General features: G+C 41.6%; 19 non-coding genes across 19 annotated transcripts; all 19 read right to left on the bottom strand.

Annotated features, from left to right (window-relative positions):
• Positions 1-312: 312 nt before the first annotated feature.
• Positions 313-385, bottom strand: trnav-uac (transfer RNA valine (anticodon UAC)). The gene has a single exon. It is a non-coding gene; the product is annotated as a tRNA-Val (tRNA).
• Positions 386-526: 141 nt separating this feature from the next.
• Positions 527-599, bottom strand: trnai-aau (transfer RNA isoleucine (anticodon AAU)). The gene has a single exon. It is a non-coding gene; the product is annotated as a tRNA-Ile (tRNA).
• A 767-nt stretch (positions 600-1,366) lies between these two features.
• trnav-aac (transfer RNA valine (anticodon AAC)) lies at positions 1,367-1,439 on the bottom strand. The gene has a single exon. It is a non-coding gene; the product is annotated as a tRNA-Val (tRNA).
• Positions 1,440-1,794: 355 nt separating this feature from the next.
• Positions 1,795-1,867, bottom strand: trnav-uac (transfer RNA valine (anticodon UAC)). The gene has a single exon. It is a non-coding gene; the product is annotated as a tRNA-Val (tRNA).
• A 132-nt stretch (positions 1,868-1,999) lies between these two features.
• On the bottom strand, positions 2,000-2,072 carry trnav-uac (transfer RNA valine (anticodon UAC)). Its single transcript has one exon. It is a non-coding gene; the product is annotated as a tRNA-Val (tRNA).
• Positions 2,073-9,305: 7,233 nt separating this feature from the next.
• trnav-aac (transfer RNA valine (anticodon AAC)) lies at positions 9,306-9,378 on the bottom strand. The gene has a single exon. It is a non-coding gene; the product is annotated as a tRNA-Val (tRNA).
• A 560-nt stretch (positions 9,379-9,938) lies between these two features.
• Positions 9,939-10,011, bottom strand: trnav-uac (transfer RNA valine (anticodon UAC)). Its single transcript has one exon. It is a non-coding gene; the product is annotated as a tRNA-Val (tRNA).
• Positions 10,012-10,152: 141 nt separating this feature from the next.
• trnai-aau (transfer RNA isoleucine (anticodon AAU)) lies at positions 10,153-10,225 on the bottom strand. Its single transcript has one exon. It is a non-coding gene; the product is annotated as a tRNA-Ile (tRNA).
• Positions 10,226-10,572: 347 nt separating this feature from the next.
• Positions 10,573-10,645, bottom strand: trnav-cac (transfer RNA valine (anticodon CAC)). The gene has a single exon. It is a non-coding gene; the product is annotated as a tRNA-Val (tRNA).
• A 347-nt stretch (positions 10,646-10,992) lies between these two features.
• trnav-aac (transfer RNA valine (anticodon AAC)) lies at positions 10,993-11,065 on the bottom strand. Its single transcript has one exon. It is a non-coding gene; the product is annotated as a tRNA-Val (tRNA).
• Positions 11,066-11,625: 560 nt separating this feature from the next.
• trnav-uac (transfer RNA valine (anticodon UAC)) lies at positions 11,626-11,698 on the bottom strand. Its single transcript has one exon. It is a non-coding gene; the product is annotated as a tRNA-Val (tRNA).
• A 141-nt stretch (positions 11,699-11,839) lies between these two features.
• On the bottom strand, positions 11,840-11,912 carry trnai-aau (transfer RNA isoleucine (anticodon AAU)). The gene has a single exon. It is a non-coding gene; the product is annotated as a tRNA-Ile (tRNA).
• Positions 11,913-12,259: 347 nt separating this feature from the next.
• Positions 12,260-12,332, bottom strand: trnav-cac (transfer RNA valine (anticodon CAC)). The gene has a single exon. It is a non-coding gene; the product is annotated as a tRNA-Val (tRNA).
• Positions 12,333-12,679: 347 nt separating this feature from the next.
• Positions 12,680-12,752, bottom strand: trnav-aac (transfer RNA valine (anticodon AAC)). Its single transcript has one exon. It is a non-coding gene; the product is annotated as a tRNA-Val (tRNA).
• A 560-nt stretch (positions 12,753-13,312) lies between these two features.
• trnav-uac (transfer RNA valine (anticodon UAC)) lies at positions 13,313-13,385 on the bottom strand. Its single transcript has one exon. It is a non-coding gene; the product is annotated as a tRNA-Val (tRNA).
• A 141-nt stretch (positions 13,386-13,526) lies between these two features.
• trnai-aau (transfer RNA isoleucine (anticodon AAU)) lies at positions 13,527-13,599 on the bottom strand. Its single transcript has one exon. It is a non-coding gene; the product is annotated as a tRNA-Ile (tRNA).
• A 767-nt stretch (positions 13,600-14,366) lies between these two features.
• trnav-aac (transfer RNA valine (anticodon AAC)) lies at positions 14,367-14,439 on the bottom strand. Its single transcript has one exon. It is a non-coding gene; the product is annotated as a tRNA-Val (tRNA).
• A 560-nt stretch (positions 14,440-14,999) lies between these two features.
• trnav-uac (transfer RNA valine (anticodon UAC)) lies at positions 15,000-15,072 on the bottom strand. The gene has a single exon. It is a non-coding gene; the product is annotated as a tRNA-Val (tRNA).
• A 141-nt stretch (positions 15,073-15,213) lies between these two features.
• trnai-aau (transfer RNA isoleucine (anticodon AAU)) lies at positions 15,214-15,286 on the bottom strand. The gene has a single exon. It is a non-coding gene; the product is annotated as a tRNA-Ile (tRNA).
• Between the last annotated feature and the right edge of the window lie 5,958 nt (positions 15,287-21,244).

The following is a 21,244-nucleotide window of genomic DNA, read 5'->3' on the forward strand; positions in this document are numbered from 1 at the left end:
TTTTACAGATATTCATGGCACGTATTCGAATTTCCAAAATACAGAATTTATGAAAATAACAATTCTTTGTTGAAAGTACAGTACCTACTGCTCTTGTCAAAGAGCTCTGTTTCCGCCCGGTTAAAAACCGAGGACCTTTCGCGTGTTAAGCGAACGTGATAACCGCTACACTACAGAAACTGCTTCAACAATTATCTGCAAGGAGTAAACCGAATTTTACAGATATTCATGGCACGTGTTGAAATTTCCAAATTTAGGCATTTATGAAAATAACTATTCTCTTTTAAAAGTACTGTACGTGTCAAAGAGCACTGTTTCCGCCCGGTTTCGAACCGAGGACCTTTCGCGTGTAAAGCGAACGTGATAACCACTACACTACAGAAACTGCTGCTTGATTTTCCTGCTAGAAGTAAACCGAATTTTACAGATATTCAGGGCACGTATTCGAATTTCAAAAATACAGAATTTATGAAAATAAAAACTCTTTGTTGAAAGTACAGTACCTACTGCACGTGTCAAAGAGCTCTGTTTCCGCCCGGGTTCGAACCGAGGACCTTTCGCGTATTAAGCAAACGTGATAACCACTACACTACAGAATCTTCTTCAACAATTATCTGCAAGGAGTAAACCGAATTTTACAGATATTCATGGCACGTGTTCAAATTTCCAAAATTAGGAATTTATGAAAATAACTATTGTCTGTTAATAGTACAGTACCTACTGCACATGTCAAAGAGCAGTGTTTCCTCCCGGTTTCAAACTGAGGACCTTTCACGTGTAAAGCTAACGTGATAACCACTACACTACAGAAACTGCTGCTTGATTTTTCTGCAAGGAGTAAACCGAATTTTAAAAATATTCATGGCACGTATTGGAATTTCCAAAATAAAGAATTCATGAAATTTTCTGTTACCACTATGGTACTACAGAATGTGTCAATGAGCGTTGTTTCCGCCCAGTTTCGAACCAGGGACATTTCGCGTGTGAAGCGAACGTGATAACCACTACACCACAGAAACTACTGCTACAATTAGCTGCAAGGAGTAAACCGAATTTTAAAAATATTCATGGCACGTATTCGAATTTCCAAAATAAGGGATTAATGAAATTCTTTGTTAACACTATGGTACTTCTTGAATGTGTCGATGAGCGTTGTTTCCGCCTGGTTTCGAACCAGTGACCTTTCGCTTGTGAACAAACGTGATAACCACTACACTACAGAAAATGCTGCTACATTTACCTGCGAGGAGTAAACCGAATTTTACAGATATTCATGGCACGTATTCGAATTTCCAAAATACAGAATTCATGAAAATAACAATTCTTTGTTGAAAGTACAGTACCTACTGCACGTGTCAAAGAGCTCTGTTTCCGCCCGGTTTCGAACCGAGGACCTTTCGCGTGTTAAGCGAACGTGATAACCGCTACACTACAGAAACTGCTTCAACAATTATCTGCAAGGAGTAAACCGAATTTTACAGATATTCATGGCACGTGTTCAAATTTCCAAAATTAGGCATTTATGAAAATAACTATTCTCTGTTAATAGTACAGTACCTACTGCACATGTCAAAGAGCACTGTTTCCTCCCGGTTTCAAACTGAGGACCTTTCACGTGTAAAGCGAACGTGATAACCACTACACTACAGAAACTGCTGCTACATTTAGCTGCAAGGAGTAAACCGAATTTTACAGATATTCATGGCACGTATTCGAATTTCCAAAATACAGAATTTATGAAAATAACAATTCTTTGTTGAAAGTACAGTACCTACTGCTCTTGTCAAAGAGCTCTGTTTCCGCCCGGTTTCGAACCGAGGACCTTTCACGTGTAAAGCGAACGTGATAACCGCTACACTACAGAAACTGCTTCAACAATTATCTGCAAGGAGTAAACCGAATTTTACAGATATTCATGGCACGTGTTGAAATTTCCAAATTTAGGCATTTATGAAAATAACTATTCTCTTTTAAAAGTACTGTACGTGTCAAAGAGCACTGTTTCCGCCCGGTTTCGAACCGAGGACCTTTCGCGTGTAAAGCGAACGTGATAACCACTACACTACAGAAACTGCTGCTTGATTTTCCTGCTAGAAGTAAACCGAATTTTACAGATATTCAGGGCACGTATTCGAATTTCCAAAATACAGAATTTATGAAAATAACAACTCTTTGTTGAAAGTACAGTACCTACTGCACGTGTCAAAGAGCTCTGTTTCCGCCCGGGTTCGAACCGAGGACCTTTCCCGTATTAAGCAAACGTGATAACCACTACACTAGAGAATCTTCTTCAACAATTATCTGCAAGGAGTAAACCGAATTTTACAGATATTCATGGCACGTGTTCAAATTTCCAAAATTAGGAATTTATGAAAATAACTATTGTCTGTGTCACGTAGAGTAGGCCAGAAGGCTAAACTGGAAAACCTAACCTCTATAAAAAATAAAAAGATGGCGGAGCCGCAAAAGTTCTTCTGTGCAACGGTGTTTATTTACATAGTGATTCCGGAACAAAACAACAGTACTGCCATCAAACGTATACCTTATGAGACAGCTTAAAAACAAAGCTGCCCCACCCACAGCTCAATCCAAAATGCCTCTCCTTGAACTGAAAGAGAGGCTCCTTTTGTAGGGGTAGCCCCTCCCCTCAGAACAATTAACACTAATTAATTAAGCAATTACCTATTCAACATACAGTTTCCATTTATCTAAACATACCAAAATATATACATTGCAACACGTTTATGAAACAACATCACAATATAACATTTACAAAATTACATCACTACTGACAGTGTCTTCCAATATGCCCGTTTACATTAATGAGCCATTCCGGACAGGCACTACAAAGTAAGCCCCAATTCCCTTAGCTCGGGTCCTTATCCAGCATACCTGGAAGCTACAGAGATGGAGAGAGAGAGGAACAGAACAAACAACCGTGCTCATCCATAACATCGATAAGTATACTAAATATTGCTTATATTAAATATGAACACCTGTCTTTATTTCTTTATACCCTAACTGGTTACTGAAGTAAGTGTGAAATGTATGTACTAAGATAGAGACGTTAACTTGTGTGTCGACCCACATTGTTAACTTATCTGATAACGGAGCAGGGAGGAGTGATGAATGTGTGCGTGCGTTAAAGTACCAAATGCTGCCCGCGGCCAGTGACGGACTTCTACGTCACATTACCTTCCTCCTCTCCTGAAGCGACCAGGTTCGGGAGTCTGGATAGGTAGTCTGCCGTGACATTTTCTTTTCCTGCCTTATGACGGACACAGAACCTGAAAGGCTGGAGCTCCAGATACCACCTGGTCACACGAGAATTCCGGTCCTTCATGGTCTGGATCCAGGTCAGTGCTCTGTGGTCTGTGTGCAGGTCAAATTCCCTCCCAAGAAGGTAGTAACGGAGGCTATCTAGGGCCCACTTTATAGCCAGGCACTCCTTCTCGATTGTCGAATACCTGGTTTCCCTCGGCAACAGCTTCCGACTCAGGTACAGTACAGGAAGCTCTTCTCCTGGCTCCCCTTGGGCCAGTACAGCTCCAATTCCCACAGCCGAAGCGTCCACCTGCACGAGAAACCTCTTCTGAAAATCAGGGGTCTGGAGAACAGGGAATGAGCACAGTCGTTTTTTCAGTATCCCGAAGGCTTCCTCACACTCCTCAGTCCACTTCACAGGGTTGCTGGCCACCTTTGAAGTGAGGTTGGTTAGAGGGACAGCGATGGTCGAAAACTGCGGAATGAATCTCCGGTACCATCCTGCCAGACCTAGGAAGGACTTCACCTGTGTCTTGGTTCTGGGTTGAGGGCTGTTCCTGATGGACTCCACTTTGTCCACCTGAGGTCGAACTTCACCCTTACCCAGCTGGTAACCCAGATACTTAGTCTCCTGTTTTGCCCACTCACACTTCAGGAGGTTAAGCGTGAGGCCTGCATCATGGATCTTCCCCAGGACTCTGCTAAGATGCTGTATGTGCTCCTCCCAGGAGTGGCTGTAGATCACCACGTCATCCAAGTAAGCAGCACAGTAATCGTCACAGTCCTGGAGGACCTTGTCCATAAGCCTCTGGAAAGTTGCAGGGGCCCCATGAAGGCCAAACGGCATGACCTTAAACTGGAACAGGCCCATCGGTGTCCGGAAGGCAGTGTAGGCCTTGGATTGTTCGTCCAGGGGCACCTGCCAGTACCCTTTGCAGAGATCCAATGTGGTGATGTAATGAGCTCTACCGATTCTCTCCAGTAAGTCGTCAATGCGGGGCATGGGGTAGGCATCAAACTGGGAGATGGCATTCACCTTACGGAAGTCCATGCAGACACGCAAAGAGCCATCCTTCTTTGGGACAATGACAATAGGGCTGCTCCATTCACTTGATGATGGCTCGACAACATCCATCTCTATCATGGTGTGGACCTCTTCTTTGAGGGCTACCACCAGCCTCTCAGGCACACGGTAAGGATGCTGGCGGACAGGGTTCTGGCCAGGCTTCAAACGAATGACGTGTTCCAGGACTTTGGTTCTTCCTGGCCTCTGACTGAAGAGGGCCGGATACTTGTCAAACAGCTGCTTCAGCTCAACTTGCTTGTCTTCTTCTAGGTGAGCCAGTATGACCTCTGCTCGTCCTTTCCATGCCTCTGTGACCCCATCTGACTCGTCCTCTTCTACTCTGCGGACCAGAAAGGACTTTACCTTGGAGAGTTCCCCTTTCTCCTCCCAGGCCTTGAGGAGGTTCACATGGTAGGTTTGCTTCTCCTTACCCTTGTCCGGGTGCAGCACCTCGTAGGTCACCGGGCCCATCTTCCTCCCGATTAGGTACGGCCCTTGCCACTGCGCAAGGAGCTTGCTGGTAGACGAGGGAAGGAGGAGCAGGACTTTCTGTCCTGGCTCAAACGCTCTGTGGCGAGCGTGCTGGTCATACCCTCGCTTCTGGGCCTTCTGGGCTTGCTGAAGATTTGCCCTAGCCTCCTCTCGGTACCGCTCCAGCCTGTCTCGCATCTGGAGAACGTACTGGACAATCCCCTGTCCTGAGGTAGCTACTGGGGAACCTTCCCAGCACTTCTTCAGCAGGTCCAGTGGTCCCTGCACTGGCCATCCATAGAGGAGTTCGAATGGTGAGAAACCTGTCGATGCCTGAGGCACCTCCCTGTAAGCAAAAAGCAGAAAGGGTAACCACTTATCCCAGTCTTTACCAGTGTCAGCCACAAACTTCCTCAGCATATTCTTGAGCGTTTGATTGAATCTCTCTACAAGCCCATCCGTTTGGGGATGGTAGGGAGTGGTCCTCAAGCCTTTAATGCCCAGCTGTCGGTGGAGTTGAACCATCAGTCGTGAAGTGAAGTTTGTGCCTTGGTCCGTCAGGATTTCATCTGGGATTCCTACACGAGAAAAGAGCTGAACAAGAGCACTGATTATTTTTGGAGTGGTTATGGAACGGAGTGGGAAGGCTTCTGGGAACCGGGTGGCATAGTCACAGATCACCAATATATACTGGTAACCTGCACTACTCTTCTCCAAGGGTCCAACAATGTCCATTGCAATTCTCTTGAATGGGGTAGAGATAACTGGCAGTGAACATAGAGGAGCCCGGTCAGACCTACGGACAGCACTGGTTTTCTGGCACGTGGGGCATGTTTTGCAGTATGTTTGTACATCAGTATACATGGAGGGCCAAAAGAAACGGGAGCCTAGCCTAAGATAGGTCTTATGTTGCCCTAGATGGCCTGCCCATGGAACTGTATGTGCAAGGTTGAGAACAAGTGGTCTACATGTAGATGGCACCACTAACTTCCTGCTATCTGCTTCTGACCCAAGGTAGAGTATGTGGTTGTCTACTGTGTATATTCCCCCACATGAAGATTGGCTGTCCCCAGCTAAGGCCTTATCAAATAAACCTTTCAAGGTTGCGTCAGACTTCTGCAGTGTAGCAAAATTTTGTGGAACTTCCCATTGCACTTCTAACCCAGACACATCAGCAACAGGTACAGGGGTTCCCACATACTTCTCAAGACGCCGCTGGCGGCGTGACTTTCTGGGCCCTTTGGTTCCCCCCTCACACAGACTATCACACAAGTCAGGCAGAGGTTGTAAACCAGCTTTGGCCTGTGCACGAGTGACAACTGAACATGACACCTGAACATCAGACTGGCAAACTGACTGCTCATATAGCTGACCCCCCACACTTCCCAACAGATCAGAGAGTACAGGCACATCCCTCCCCAAAATCATCTCAAAAGGTAGCTTCGCCATTACCCCAACTTTGAGGAGGTATTTCTGACCCTGAATCTCCACTGTGAGTTCAGCTGTGGGCTGCTGTGACTGGTCACCATGGACACATTGGATCAGTGTCTGGTGACCGTAATCAATGTCATTAACAGGTACATTACATTTTCTGATCAACGACAGGGAACTGCCGGTGTCAATCATTGCAGTAAGACTTTTACCATTCACTTTTACAGGTACCAAGACTGACCCTTCCCCAGTCTGTCTATTCTGAACACCATCCCCCTCTCTGGGCACATAACAGTAACCTGAGAGCTTGGATTTACGTAGCGGACACATTGAAGCCTTGTGCCCCTGCTGTCGGCAGTAAAAACAGGTCAGACCCCTCCCATCAGAGCGAACTGCATAATCCCTTACCTCCCTCCTCCCAGACACATAACCCCCAGAGTTACCTCCACCATCTCGGGTATCTCTGATGTCCCTTGTGTCTCGGAGACTCCTTGGAGCGGGTGCTGCAGGTCGTGGTGGGCCCCCTTTACGTGCATTAAGGTACTGCAGCGCAAGCTTGGCCGCCATAAGCCCGTCCTTGGGCTCGTGCTCTCGAACCCAGGTTCGAATGTCGTGTGGTAGAACTTGTAGAAGTTGCTCGAGGATGATGACCTCACCGATCTCGTCCTGTGTCTTCTCCTCTGGTTGAACCCATCGTCGGTAGAGACCCTTGAGGCGGTGGTACGTCTCTGTCGGTGACTCACCCGATGGCGTCGATGCAACTCTAAAGCGTTGACGGTAGGTCTCCGAGGAGATGTCGAACTTCATCAGCAGCGCTTCCTTCAAGCCCTTGTAGACGTTGGACAGCCCCTCATCCATTGCTGTGTAAGCCTCTAAGGCCTTGCCCGTGAGCAATGGGACAAGCCTGCAGGCCCACTCTACTTCCGGCCACTGCCACGTCTTGGCCATTCGCTCAAACCTCAGCAAGTAGTTTTCAATGTCCTCCCCCTGCTGGTATGAGGGCATCTTTGGCTCCTTCCTCAGGAATGCTGGAAGATGAACGTTAACACTGCTGGACTGGTCTCCTGGTGCTGGGGCTGGCCTCATTACTGCTTGGGGATCCTGCTGTGGAGTTGAAGTCCCTGCTGCGTCGAGCCTTTGTCGTCCTGGTGTTGGCAGACCCAATCTTGGGCTCTCACTGACGAGTTCCACTTGGTGAGGAGCTGTGAGGATAGATTGGCGTAGGCCCCGAAACTCCTGCTTGAGGTCTTCGTCCCTCTTCTCAAGGCAGGTGAAAAGTTGCTGGAAAAGGGCTACCATGGTTGGGTGTGGTTCTGGTCCCCCAACTGCTCCTTCAGTTAGCTGGTCTCTTATTGCTGTATCTGCTGGTTCAACCGGTAGTTCAAACAGTTCTGGTTGTGTTTGGCCCCTTGGTCGGGCTCCTAGTTTCTCATAATTAACCTCTTCACCAGAAGATTCCATGGTATTCCACCCAGTTTCAACTTCAATTACCTTTTATGACAGTTGATGCTGCTGCTGAGAATGCAATCCTGTACGCATTCCTTTACCTCTCTTGTTGGAATTCACTGATTTGCGGTGCGCCATCCCACTGCTGCCACCATATGTCACGTAGAGTAGGCCAGAAGGCTAAACTGGAAAACCTAACCTCTATAAAAAATAAAAAGATGGCGGAGCCGCAAAAGTTCTTCTGTGCAACGGTGTTTATTTACATAGTGATTCCGGAACAAAACAACAGTACTGCCATCAAACGTATACCTTATGAGACAGCTTAAAAACAAAGCTGCCCCACCCACAGCTCAATCCAAAATGCCTCTCCTTGAACTGAAAGAGAGGCTCCTTTTGTAGGGGTAGCCCCTCCCCTCAGAACAATTAACACTAATTAATTAAGCAATTACCTATTCAACATACAGTTTCCATTTATCTAAACATACCAAAATATATACATTGCAACACGTTTATGAAACAACATCACAATATAACATTTACAAAATTACATCACTACTGACAGTGTCTTCCAATATGCCCGTTTACATTAATGAGCCATTCCGGACAGGCACTACAAAGTAAGCCCCAATTCCCTTAGCTCGGGTCCTTATCCAGCATACCTGGAAGCTACAGAGATGGAGAGAGAGAGGAACAGAACAAACAACCGTGCTCATCCATAACATCGATAAGTATACTAAATATTGCTTATATTAAATATGAACACCTGTCTTTATTTCTTTATACCCTAACTGGTTACTGAAGTAAGTGTGAAATGTATGTACTAAGATAGAGACGTTAACTTGTGTGTCGACCCACATTGTTAACTTATCTGATAACGGAGCAGGGAGGAGTGATGAATGTGTGCGTGCGTTAAAGTACCAAATGCTGCCCGCGGCCAGTGACGGACTTCTACGTCACAGTCTGTTAATAGTACAGTACCTACTGCACATGTCAAAGAGCAGTGTTTCAACCCGGTTTCAAACTGAGGACCTTTCACGTGTAAAGCTAACGTGATAACCACTACACTACAGAAACTGCTGCTTGATTTTTCTGCAAGGAGTAAACCGAATTTAAAAAATATTCATGGCACGTATTGGAATTTCCAAAATAAAGAATTCATGAAATTTTCTGTTACCACTATGGTACTACAGAATGTGTCAATGAGCGTTGTTTCCGCCCGGTTTCGAAGCAGGGACATTTTGCGTGTGAAGCGAACGTAATAACCACTACACCACAGAAACTACTGCTACAATTAGCTGCAAGGAGTAAACCGAATTTTAAAAATATTCATGGCACGTATTCGAATTTCCAAAATAAGGGATTAATGAAATTCTTTGTTAACACTATGGTACTTCTTGAATGTGTCGATGAGCGTTGTTTCCGCCTGGTTTCGAACCAGTGACCTTTCGCGTGTGAACAAACGTGATAACCACTACACTACAGAAAATGCTGCTACATTTACCTGCGAGGAGTAAACCGAATTTTACAGATATTCATGGCACGTATTCGAATTTCCAAAATACAGAATTCATGAAAATAACAATTCTTTGTTGAAAGTACAGTACCTACTGCACGTGTCAAAGAGCTCTGTTTCCGCCCGGTTTCGAACCGAGGACCTTTCGCGTGTTAAGCGAACGTGATAACCGCTACACTACAGAAACTGCTTCAACAATTATCTGCAAGGAGTAAACCGAATTTTACAGATATTCATGGCACGTGTTCAAATTTCCAAAATTAGGCATTTATGAAAATAACTATTCTCTGTTAATAGTACAGTACCTACTGCACATGTCAAAGAGCACTGTTTCCTCCCGGTTTCAAACTGAGGACCTTTCACGTGTAAAGCGAACGTGATAACCACTACACTACAGAAACTGCTGCTACATTTAGCTGCAAGGAGTAAACCGAATTTTACAGATATTCATGGCACGTATTCGAATTTCCAAAATACAGAATTTATGAAAATAACAATTCTTTGTTGAAAGTACAGTACCTACTGCTCTTGTCAAAGAGCTCTGTTTCCGCCCGGTTAAAAACCGAGGACCTTTCGCGTGTTAAGCGAACGTGATAACCGCTACACTACAGAAACTGCTTCAACAATTATCTGCAAGGAGTAAACCGAATTTTACAGATATTCATGGCACGTGTTGAAATTTCCAAATTTAGGCATTTATGAAAATAACTATTCTCTTTTAAAAGTACTGTACGTGTCAAAGAGCACTGTTTCCGCCCGGTTTCGAACCTAGGACCTTTCGCGTGTAAAGCGAACATGATAACCACTACACTACAGAAACTGCTGCTTGATTTTCCTGCTAGAAGTAAACCGAATTTTACAGATATTCAGGGCACGTATTCGAATTTCCAAAATACAGAATTTATGAAAATAACAACTCTTTGTTGAAAGTACAGTACCTACTGCACGTGTCAAAGAGCTCTGTTTCCGCCCGGGTTCGAACCGAGGACCTTTCGCGTATTAAGCAAACGTGATAACCACTACACTACAGAATCTTCTTCAACAATTATCTGCAAGGAGTAAACCGAATTTTACAGATATTCATGGCACGTGTTCAAATTTCCAAAATTAGGAATTTATGAAAATAACTATTGTCTGTTAATAGTACAGTACCTACTGCACATGTCAAAGAGCAGTGTTTCCGCCCGGTTTCAAACTGAGGACCTTTCACGTGTAAAGCTAACGTGATAACCACTACACTACAGAAACTGCTGCTTGATTTTTCTGCAAGGAGTAAACCGAATTTTAAAAATATTCATGGCACGTATTGGAATTTCCAAAATAAAGAATTCATGAAATTTTCTGTTACCACTATGGTACTACAGAATGTGTCAATGAGCGTTGTTTCCGCCCGGATTCGAACCAGGGACATTTCGCGTGTGAAGCGAACGTGATAACCACTACACCACAGAAACTACTGCTACAATTAGCTGCAAGGAGTAAACCGAATTTTAAAAATATTCATGGCACGTATTCGAATTTCCAAAATAAGGGATTAATGAAATTCTTTGTTAACACTATGGTACTTCTTGAATGTGTCGATGAGCGTTGTTTCCGCCTGGTTTCGAACCAGTGACCTTTCGCGTGTGAACAAACGTGATAACCACTACACTACAGAAAATGCTGCTACATTTACCTGCGAGGAGTAAACCGAATTTTACAGATATTCATGGCACGTATTCGAATTTCCAAAATACAGAATTCATGAAAATAACAATTCTTTGTTGAAAGTACAGTACCTACTGCACGTGTCAAAGAGCTCTGTTTCCGCCCGGTTTCGAACCGAGGACCTTTCGCGTGTTAAGCGAACGTGATAACCGCTACACTACAGAAACTGCTTCAACAATTATCTGCAAGGAGTAAACCGAATTTTACAGATATTCATGGCACGTGTTCAAATTTCCAAATTTAGGCATTTATGAAAATAACTATTCTCTGTTAATAGTACAGTACCTACTGCACATGTCAAAGAGCACTGTTTCCTCCCGGTTTCAAACTGAGGACCTTTCACGTGTAAAGCGAACGTGATAACCACTACACTACAGAAACTGCTGCTACATTTAGCTGCAAGGAGTAAACCGAATTTTACAGATATTCATGGCACGTATTCGAATTTCCAAAATACAGAATTTATGAAAATAACAATTCTTTGTTGAAAGTACAGTACCTACTGCTCTTGTCAAAGAGCTCTGTTTCCGCCCGGTTAAAAACCGAGGACCTTTCGCGTGTTAAGCGAACGTGATAACCGCTACACTACAGAAACTGCTTCAACAATTATCTGCAAGGAGTAAACCGAATTTTACAGATATTCATGGCACGTGTTGAAATTTCCAAATTTAGGCATTTATGAAAATAACTATTCTCTTTTAAAAGTACTGTACGTGTCAAAGAGCACTGTTTCCGCCCGGTTTCGAACCGAGGACCTTTCGCGTGTAAAGCGAACGTGATAACCACTACACTACAGAAACTGCTGCTTGATTTTCCTGCTAGAAGTAAACCGAATTTTACAGATATTCAGGGCACGTATTCGAATTTCCAAAATACAGAATTTATGAAAATAACAACTCTTTGTTGAAAGTACAGTACCTACTGCACGTGTCAAAGAGCTCTGTTTCCGCCCGGGTTCGAACCGAGGACCTTTCGCGTATTAAGCAAACGTGATAACCACTACACTACAGAATCTTCTTCAACAATTATCTGCAAGGAGTAAACCGAATTTTACAGATATTCATGGCACGTGTTCAAATTTCCAAAATTAGGAATTTATGAAAATAACTATTGTCTGTTAATAGTACAGTACCTACTGCACATGTCAAAGAGCAGTGTTTCCGCCCGGTTTCAAACTGAGGACCTTTCACGTGTAAAGCTAACGTGATAACCACTACACTACAGAAACTGCTGCTTGATTTTTCTGCAAGGAGTAAACCGAATTTTAAAAATATTCATGGCACGTATTGGAATTTCCAAAATAAAGAATTCATGAAATTTTCTGTTACCACTATGGTACTACAGAATGTGTCAATGAGCGTTGTTTCCGCCCGGTTTCGAACCAGGGACATTTCGCGTGTGAAGCGAACGTGATAACCACTACACCACAGAAACTACTGCTACAATTAGCTGCAAGGAGTAAACCGAATTTTAAAAATATTCATGGCACGTATTCGAATTTCCAAAATAAGGGATTAATGAAATTCTTTGTTAACACTATGGTACTTCTTGAATGTGTCGATGAGCGTTGTTTCCACCTGGTTTCGAACCAGTGACCTTTCGCGTGTGAACAAACGTGATAACCACTACACTACAGAAAATGCTGCTACATTTACCTGCGAGGAGTAAACCGAATTTTACAGATATTCATGGCACGTATTCGAATTTCCAAAATACAGAATTCATGAAAATAACAATTCTTTGTTGAAAGTACAGTACCTACTGCACGTGTCAAAGAGCTCTGTTTCCGCTCGGTTTCGAACCGAGGACCTTTCGCGTGTTAAGCGAACGTGATAACCGCTACACTACAGAAACTGCTTCAACAATTATCTGCAAGGAGTAAACCGAATTGTACAGATATTCATGGCACGTGTTCAAATTTCCAAAATTAGGCATTTATGAAAATAACTATTTTCTGTTAATAGTACAGTACCTACTGCACATGTCAAAGAGCACTGTTTCCTCCCGGTTTCAAACTGAGGACCTTTCACGTGTAAAGCGAACGTGATAACCACTACACTACAGAAACTGCTGCTACATGTAGCTGCAAGGAGTAAACCGAATTTTACAGATATTCATGGCACGTATTCGAATTTCCAAAATACAGAATTTATGAAAATAACAATTCTTTGTTGAAAGTACAGTACCTACTGCTCTTGTCAAAGAGCTCTGTTTCCGCCCGGTTAAAAACCGAGGACCTTTCGCGTGTTAAGCGAACGTGATAACCGCTACACTACAGAAACTGCTTCAACAATTATCTGCAAGGAGTAAACCGAATTTTACAGATATTCATGGCACGTGTTGAAATTTCCAAATTTAGGCATTTATGAAAATAACTATTCTCTTTTAAAAGTACTGTACGTGTCAAAGAGCACTGTTTCCGCCCGGTTTCGAACCGAGGACCTTTCGCGTGTAAAGCGAACGTGATAACCACTACACTACAGAAACTGCTGCTTGATTTTCCTGCTAGAAGTAAACCGAATTTTACAGATATTCAGGGCACGTATTCGAATTTCAAAAATACAGAATTTATGAAAATAACAACTCTTTGTTGAAAGTACAGTACCTACTGCACGTGTCAAAGAGCTCTGTTTCCGCCCGGGTTCGAACCGAGGACCTTTCGCGTATTAAGCAAACGTGATAACCACTACACTACAGAATCTTCTTCAACAATTATCTGCAAGGAGTAAACCGAATTTTACAGATATTCATGGCACGTGTTCAAATTTCCAAAATTAGGAATTTATGAAAATAACTATTGTCTGTTAATAGTACAGTACCTACTGCACATGTCAAAGAGCAGTGTTTCCTCCCGGTTTCAAACTGAGGACCTTTCACGTGTAAAGCTAACGTGATAACCACTACACTACAGAAACTGCTGCTTGATTTTTCTGCAAGGAGTAAACCGAATTTTAAAAATATTCATGGCACGTATTGGAATTTCCAAAATAAAGAATTCATGAAATTTTCTGTTACCACTATGGTACTACAGAATGTGTCAATGAGCGTTGTTTCCGCCCAGTTTCGAACCAGGGACATTTCGCGTGTGAAGCGAACGTGATAACCACTACACCACAGAAACTACTGCTACAATTAGCTGCAAGGAGTAAACCGAATTTTAAAAATATTCATGGCACGTATTCGAATTTCCAAAATAAGGGATTAATGAAATTCTTTGTTAACACTATAGTACTTCTTGAATGTGTCGATGAGCGTTGTTTCCGCCTGGTTTCGAACCAGTGACCTTTCGCGTGTGAACAAACGTGATAACCACTACACTACAGAAAATGCTGCTACATTTACCTGCGAGGAGTAAACCGAATTTTACAGATATTCATGGCACGTATTCGAATTTCCAAAATACAGAATTCATGAAAATAACAATTCTTTGTTGAAAGTACAGTACCTACTGCACGTGTCAAAGAGCTCTGTTTCCGCCCGGTTTCGAACCGAGGACCTTTCGCGTGTTAAGCGAACGTGATAACCGCTACACTACAGAAACTGCTTCAACAATTATCTGCAAGGAGTAAACCGAATTTTACAGATATTCATGGCACGTGTTCAAATTTCCAAAATTAGGCATTTATGAAAATAACTATTCTCTGTTAATAGTACAGTACCTACTGCACATGTCAAAGAGCACTGTTTCCTCCCGGTTTCAAACTGAGGACCTTTCACGTGTAAAGCGAACGTGATAACCACTACACTACAGAAACTGCTGCTACATTTAGCTGCAAGGAGTAAACCGAATTTTACAGATATTCATGGCACGTATTCGAATTTCCAAAATACAGAATTTATGAAAATAACAATTCTTTGTTGAAAGTACAGTACCTACTGCTCTTGTCAAAGAGCTCTGTTTCCGCCCGGTTAAAAACCGAGGACCTTTCGCGTGTTAAGCGAACGTGATAACCGCTACACTACAGAAACTGCTTCAACAATTATCTGCAAGGAGTAAACCGAATTTTACAGATATTCATGGCACGTGTTGAAATTTCCAAATTTAGGCATTTATGAAAATAACTATTCTCTTTTAAAAGTACTGTACGTGTCAAAGAGCACTGTTTCCGCCCGGTTTCGAACCGAGGACCTTTCGCGTGTAAAGCGAACGTGATAACCACTACACTACAGAAACTGCTGCTTGATTTTCCTGCTAGAAGTAAACCGAATTTTACAGATATTCAGGGCACGTATTCGAATTTCCAAAATACAGAATTTATGAAAATAACAACTCTTTGTTGAAAGTACAGTACCTACTGCACGTGTCAAAGAGCTCTGTTTCCGCCCGGGTTCGAACCGAGGACCTTTCGCGTATTAAGCAAACGTGATAACCACTACACTACAGAATCTTCTTCAACAATTATCTGCAAGGAGTAAACCGAATTTTACAGATATTCATGGCACGTGTTCAAATTTCCAAAATTAGGAATTTATGAAAATAACTATTGTCTGTTAATAGTACAGTACCTACTGCACATGTCAAAGAGCAGTGTTTCCGCCCGGTTTCAAACTGAGGACCTTTCACGTGTAAAGCTAACGTGATAACCACTACACTACAGAAACTGCTGCTTGATTTTTCTGCAAGGAGTAAACCGAATTTTAAAAATATTCATGGCACGTATTGGAATTTCCAAAATAAAGAATTCATGAAATTTTCTGTTACCACTATGGTACTACAGAATGTGTCAATGAGCGTTGTTTCCGCCCGGTTTCGAACCAGGGACATTTCGCGTGTGAAGCGAACGTGATTTTTTTTTTTTTTTTTTTTTTATTATCAAAAATGTTTGTTTACAATATTTACAGTACAATCTACTGTTTACAGTACAATCCACAGAGAACAATACAGAAGACACTAGACTAACAGAGGCAGGTGAACAATTCACCCCCTATCAAATTATCAACAAAGAAAATATCAAAACAGTGCTTTCAAAAATTATAAGTGATACCTCCACTCTCCTCTCGTGAAATTAACCCACTCCCTTCAACAAAAGACTCATCAAAATGTTCCATCCCATAATTAAACAACATATCTATGTGTTTACTGAACAGTGCTATAAAGATACTCCACACCTGAACCCTCTTTCTGTCAAAAGAAACATAATTCCTCCTACAAAAAATAGCATACCTCACAAAACTCAAAACCATATTCAACAAACACACATTAGCACCCTCACATTTACCAGACACTCCAAATAACAAAAGTTCCTCCCACGCATACTTTTTCACAAAATCTCCCCCCCAGTTTCTACATAACATTTCCTTAACTTTACAAAAAAAATATTTTAAATCCTCACATTCTATAAACAAATGCATAAGAGTTTCCGGGAAACGTCCACATACGTCGCATTCCCTTTCTATCTCACAATTAATTTTCTTTAGCACCACCTTTGTAAATATTCTATTATGTCTTAGTTTGAAATCATTATTTTCACACTCCTTACTATTATATTTTACATTTAAATTTCCCCATATCTTTTTTTCATCCAATTCCGGAAAAACTACTTTCCAAAATTTCTCAGCAGCCGGCCTTCTACACACTTTTCCTACCATTATTCTATACAATCTTTTCACTGGTATACTAGATAAATGTACTTTCTTCTTACTGCTACCAATGAACAAATTAGGAAATACAAATAAATCTTCTCTTTCAACTTCACTATTTATTAAATCAACCCATGCTCTTGGTATACTATTCTTTATCTTGTCATACATATTATTCACTGTTCCCCTTCCCACCTCTTCATCCCATTCATTGATTATGTCAAAAATAGCTTCCCCAGGTAAAAACCCTGGAATTACCTCATATGTATATGAGCCCCATCAATAAACCATTATCCTCACAACCACCACTCTCCTCTAAGTAGACTCTAAAGAAGTGTTTCCAGCCATAATCTTCACTGTCATACAAATATTTCTTTACTGTTTTTATCCTAATAGCTTTTCTTTTGACATCTAAATCTACAAGTTTTAAACCTCCATCCACATAGTCAGCAATCAATGTTTTCTGAGATATTCTCACTCCTTTACCATCCCATATAAAATTTGACACCACATTATTCAATTCATTTAGGACCCACTCCGGCATGTCCAGGACTCCCAAAACATACACAAATTTGGATAATACCAAAGCATTTGCAACAATTACTTTCCCTTGTAACTTTAGTTTTCTATTTTTCCAGAAATTCAACGTTAGCTTGACTTTATTAAGGATCCCAGTCCAAGTTATATCTTTTGCCTCTTTCTCCTTTACACCAATGTTTACTCCCAGCACTTTAATAAAATCCTTTGCGCTCTTGAATGGAATCTCACACCCGTTTACATTGATATCCCCAACAAACATTATTTCAGTCTTCTCTATATTAACTTTAGCACCCGATGCCTTGCCATATATATCTATGATCCCCATAATGCTTCCAATACTTTCTATATCCTTCACAGTACAAGTAGTGTCATCAGCGTACTGATGTACAACACTGACACCACCACCTGGGATTCCAACACCCCTTACTTCTTTATTACTATTTATCAATGTAGCTAACGGTTCTGTAGAAACACTGTACAGCAGAGCTGACAAAGGACAGCCCTGCCTTACTGACCTCTCCACAGGGAAAGTATCTGTTAACACTCCGTTACATTTAACACAACTTTTAGCCCCACTATACAACAGGTTGATCCAAGATACAAACTTTGGCCCAAACCCAAACCTCTCCAAAGTCTGTAATAAAAAGCTGTGCTCCACTCTATCGAAAGCTTTGTTAAAGTCCAAACTTAAAACTATACCACCTTCATTTTTCATTTGATTAACAACATCCCTAATTGTACAAATTACATCTGCAATATCTCTTCCAGGTATGCCGTAGGCTTGTGTTGATTCAATAATACTCCCAATCACCTTTTTCATCCTATTCGCTAACACTTTAGTCAGTATCTTATAATCCGAATTTAGAAGGCTAATAGGCCTATAATTTTCTAACTTTAATCTACTGCCCCTATTTTTGAATAAGATCGTTAACATTCCAGTTGACATAGACTCAGGGATTTCCTTATTCTCTTCCATATAATGAAACACCCTCACTAAAATGGGTGCCAAAATATCTACAAAGACTTTATAGAACTCATTTGTTAAACCATCCAAACCCGGACTTTTATTACCTTGCGTGCTAACAATTGCTTCCTTGATTTCCATAATCGAAATCTCTTCATCACACATCATTCTATCTGCCTGCGATACTTTGGCACTAATTGTATCCAACACTTTTACAACACACACTTTATCTACATCATTCTTTTTGTAAAGATTTCTGTAAAAGGTTTCAACTGTCTCTAAGATCCCAACAAAATCGTTTACCTTTACACCTCTTTCATCTTCCAACTCTACAATGTAACTCTTAGTTTGTTTTCTTTTTTCCAGACCCCAAAAAAAGGATGTACATTTCTCTCCCTCCAAAGCGTACTGTGCCCTGCTCCTAACAATAGCACCCAAACATTTATTTTTTTCATAACGACCCAGCTCTGCATGGATTTTCAAATAATTCACAACATCATAGTCTGGATCCGTATCAGCCTTTTCAAGTTCATGCAACATCCTATTCCTAAGCATTATTTCTTTCTGCTTATCTAAACGGTTATGATTTTTTGCGTACCTAATACTCCTATTTTTTACTTTTACTTTCACTTCCTCCCACCATAAACACACATTCTCTTTTAACAGTACATTAGACATTTCATCATTAATACATTCAACAATTTCATTTCTATATCCTTCCTCCTTTAACAGACTGGCATTTAAACACCAGACACCTCCCCCTCTCCTCTCCACACCAAAACCCATTTGAAATGACATTACTGCATGATCACTATATGCTGTAAAGGTATATGACACCTTCTTAACATTCTGCACCAATTCTTGTTTTGCTAGACATAAATCAATTCTGCTTTGTTTTAATTCCTTTAGAACCACCTGCCTTCTAGAGAATACTCTTCTGTTTGGATTTTCAGCCCTCCATATATCTACTAGATTCTCCTCATTCATAAGTTTCCATAATGCATTTCTAGAAGAGTCATATCTGAATTTAGCACAACTAGAGGCATCCATTCTACTACACCTCACATTAAAATCTCCTATCAGTATACAGTTTTCTGAGCACAGTGTTTTTAATTTGTGAAACATTTCTCTCCTTTCAGATTCAATGTTTGAAGCATAAACATTAATTAAACGAAAAACTACATTTTGAACTTCAAATTCAATTACAATAAGTCTGCCATCATTGTCAGCATATATTTCTTTTACATTTTGCACCACATCATTTTTTTTATCAAAATAGCCACACCACATGTTTTATCCCCTCCATGACTACAAAAAATTAAATCTGACCATTTACTCTTAATCTCCTGCATTTTGGAGTCTGTCCAATTGGTCTCTTGAAAACACAACATGTCTGCCTTAACAGACACTAATACCTGCTCAAATTTGCTCATGTTTCTCAAACTGTTACCATTTAGGGATGCGACTGTAATCATTATGAATGTGTGCAGAAGTATAATCAGAGCCAAACAAGTCCTTAAAAATCCTACTTTTTCTTTTTTCCAAAACCCATCATCTCCCTGGTTTTCGACAATGACCTCTTATTTTTTACAAACAACTGAAGATCCTCACTATCTATTTCATCATCCGTCTCTTTATTTGGATTTTTGGGGGGATCGGCGGGGAAGCCTTTTGAAAAGTGCGCTTTAACAGTGCCCGTGACTTCAGTGGACCCAGCCCACTCTTTGGTGTAATTTTTACACAGGCTTAAAGCAGGCTCAGGCACCTGAGAAGCACCTTGCACCATCTCTACCTGTGTATGTCTTTCACCCATCATGTGCTGCTGTTCCACCTTGTCAGCAGCAGAGACTAAAACGGCGTCTCGTGCTTTGCCAGGAGACATTACAGGCTCTTCAAGCTTATCTGCCACTGTCTCTGGAGTCACACTCTCCATGTCACTCTCATCCTCCCTCTCCATAGGCACACTCCCCTCTTCCTCAGACGTGAGGTCCACTGTTTGCAAAAGTAAGTGATTTTCTCCCTTATTACAGCTACATCTAACTTTAGGTCTGTCACACATTTTGCACACATTTCCTATGTTCCGACATTCTCTGGCATAATGCCCTTGTTCACTACATTTGTGGCATGTGAATTCCGGACATTCCTTAAGTATGTGCCCCGGCTGAATACATAATCTACATACCTTCACTTGATTGTCGTGGATTACACGAAAATATTCAAATCCCTCGACAGTGTTAAATTTTGTAGAATATGGCAAGGATTGCACATTGTCTGTAAACTTTACCTTGCAAAATCTTGTCCCATCTACAATGTCCGTTCCTGGCCACATCCTCCTCTTGATTGGCGTGGTCGCCTTCACCTTCCAGCCTTTTAGTTTCTCTTCTATCTCCTCATCCGTAATGTATGCGGGCAAGTTCAAAAAGGACACCACCAGCTCATCGTTCCCTAGTTCTTTAGCCATGATTTGACAGTTCTTTATCTTTAGCCCGTCTATTAGTCTTTCTTTTCCATTTACATGAGACATTGTTACTTCATACTTATTCCCGTCTTTCATTCGACATCCCAGTATTGTTCCGCAAACTTCCTTTATTCCTCTCAGCAATTCCATCGTTGTTATTTTCCCTTCTCCACTTATTTCCACGTTCACCGTCAGTTCCTTCTCATATGTTCTTTTTTTCAGTTCTTCGTTTAACATTCTGATTTCACTGTTGTCCTTTCTCGTCGTCGTTTGTATTCTTGATGTCGAAGCCATGTTGTCCGTCCGGTTATTTTAAGCAATATCCCCCAAACAGCTCACGCTGATGGGGGACAATAGCAAAAACGTTTCACAGAAACTTCACTACAGTCACTCACAAACTTTCAAACTTATAAGTCAACTAGACCTCCAAAAAAAAACGATATTCTCTCTCAAGCACTCAGACACCTGCTTCTCTTCCACTTCCTGAAACTCCAAAAAGGGGCGTGTGAAGCGAACGTGATAACCACTACACCACAGAAACTACTGCTACAATTAGCTGCAAGGAGTAAACCGAATTTTACAGATATTCATGGCACGTGTTCAAATTTCCAAAATTAGGCATTTATGAAAATAACTATTCTCTGTTAATAGTACAGTACCTACTGCACGTGTCAAAGAGCACTGTTTCCTCCCAGTTTCAAACTGAGGACCTTTCACGTGTAAAGCTAACGTGATAACCACTACACTACAGAAACTGCTGCTTGATTTTTCTGCAAGGAGTAAACCGAATTTTAAAAATATTCA

Source organism: Salmo salar, chromosome 18, assembly GCF_965601325.2.
Source record: "Salmo salar chromosome 18, fSalSal1, whole genome shotgun sequence".
NCBI classification, from domain to species: domain Eukaryota; kingdom Metazoa; phylum Chordata; class Actinopteri; order Salmoniformes; family Salmonidae; genus Salmo; species Salmo salar.